Source organism: Pteropus alecto, unplaced genomic scaffold (genome assembly GCF_000325575.1).
Source record: "Pteropus alecto unplaced genomic scaffold, ASM32557v1 scaffold103, whole genome shotgun sequence".
Lineage (NCBI taxonomy): Eukaryota > Metazoa > Chordata > Mammalia > Chiroptera > Pteropodidae > Pteropus > Pteropus alecto.
Genome location: NW_006436288.1, coordinates 13,723,356 through 13,725,894, shown reverse-complemented (window position 1 = coordinate 13,725,894; position 2,539 = coordinate 13,723,356).

The window sequence follows — 2,539 nt, the reverse complement described above, 5'->3', positions numbered from 1 at the left end:
AGTTTATAAAACAATCCCCCTTATTACTCTGTTTTCCTTCTGGCTCTACACACAGACATTACACTACTGCTGACTGCATTCCCTATGCCGTACTCCCCATCCCCATGACCATCTTTCAACTATTAATTGTGTTACTTTAACCCTTCACTCCTTTCTCCCAGCCCCAACCTCCCTCCCCTCTGGCAGTCACTAGACTGTCCTCTATATTTGTGAGTCTGTTTTCAATTAGTTTGTTTTTTTACAAATTTATTAATTTTTAACATTACGAGCATAGGGGCATCACGGGAATAAAAAGTGAATACCCCCAAAAGCAGTGAAATTTCAGAGATTATATTGAAACCGGAGGACAACCAAGTCTGGGGCTTGTGCTGCCTTTGCCGCTCAGCCAATAGACTGACACAGGAGTTGGGATCCTTAGAATAAGCGTTTATTATCAGAGCACAAGTGATCTGAGAAGGCAGCAAGTTAACACTTTCAAAACTACCTTGGCTTCTCAGTCTGGCTTAGGGTATTTAAGGAAATATCTGGGCATTATTCCAGAGACTGTGAAGGTTCTAGGTATGGGGTGGGGGGTTGGGGGAGAGTCTGTTGTGCTTCATGGAGCCATTTTTCTGTCAACATGGTCCTCCAGTGGCATTAGCAACCCAGGAACAAAGATGAGAGTAGTCTGGAAAGAATGCTAGATCAGGAGGATTGTGATCAGTAAGCATGAGGACAGGGGAACAGTCTATGGCAAGGGACGTTGCAAGCCCTGGGTCAAGCCGCTGGGGACAATCTATTGTTAAGCTATAGAGCAAGGAAAAGTGAAGCCGGGGATGCTGTGAGACCTCTACTATGGGGGTCCCAACCAGGCCCTTTTTCAATATATCATCTCAGTAGGGGAAGGGAAAGGAGGATTAGGCCTCTTAGGGGAGAGTAAATGATTTTGAAAAAGGATGAATGAGCCTTTAGAAGAATAGATGGAAAATATGATAGTTTGTAACGAAGTATATCAGGGTATGGTATCTTCTAGACTTCTAGTCTCCTCTTCTGTAATGAATGAGTCAATCTTACCTGGTTGATGAAACCCCTGGGGAAGTGATTTATAACAATTGAGTTATTTTACAGGATCTGTCTTGAGACAGATAAGAGGAGTTTGGAGAAAGCCTCTTCCTGCATTTGCTAATTTTCCAGTACCTTCTGCTCAGAATAATCCTTATGCCAAAGAGTTACCGTTTAAGGCAAGGTGGCCTGTCCACAGGCTTCTCATGCTATCTTGGCAGGGTCATCTATTCCAAGGCCTAGTCTTTAGTTTAGAAATTAAAATGTTAAATATACCCAAAGTTGATTGAAACAACCTAAAAGATTCATTTATCCATTTTTTAAGAATCAGTTTTCATTCATTATGTGTCAATCTTGGTGCTGTGTGCTGAGGATACACAGGTGAACAAAACAGAAAAGATCCTTACCCTATGGTGCCTCTGAGCTATAAAGAGAGATTTCGGCTTTTATATTTGTTACTTTGCAGTGACAAATATTACTATCAATGAGCACGCCAGATATTACTCTGAAGGCTCATTGCCTGGTACACAATCAAGTCAAACAGGTATGGAATCTTCTCCCCTGCATACTTTCCAGATTCTACGAGAACAATTTCTTGTTCTGCTGTTTTCCTTTTATAGATGCTCTACAGATCAGCTCAAGATTGTTAAAAACATTCTTTTTGTTGAGAAAATGAAATGCCATTCATTAGACCTCTGTCTTTTAGTAATGTAACATTCCAATCATGTCTTTCTGATCTTGATTGGATTTGGAGTATGCCCAATTTTTTTCAATGTTTAAGACATGCAAAGTATATAGAATATGTAAAGAATAGCTCAGCAGGTACAGAAATATCCACTATCCAGCTAAAGAAATAAATTATTGCCAATGCATTTTAATCCCTGGTTTATATGCTTCCCCACCTTTCATTCCACAATTAAGCACTATCCTGAATTTGATGTTCTATCATTCCATTACATATTTGTACAATTTCACAATACATATATGTAACCTTACATAAAACATTGTATACCTAGAGAGGAAAATGCAAATATAGGATATACGCATCTTCAAATTTATTATATATTATCAATATGTCCTTCAATATTACTTTAGTGATTTATAATCCCCATCATGTGCCCCACACCTAGTAGTTCCTGTTGTTTCAAAATCCTCCCCACCAATCTGATATTTTTCAACTTAAACATTTTTTCAATGATAGGTTTAAAATTGCATCTGATTGCTGCTTTGATTTCACATCTCCCTGAAAATCAATGAGAATCTTTTCATGTTTATTTGTTGTTTGCATTCTCCACTTTCGTGCGTTGGGTATCTGCAAGAATTTAAATTTCACAAATATAAGATCTTTGTATCCCCAGCATCCTGAGTATTGCCTAATACATTGTAGATATTCAATATATATTTTGTTGAATTGTTGTCAACAGTATATATACTTATATATACTGTTGACAACAATTTATATACTATATACATAGTATATATATGTGTGTATATATAT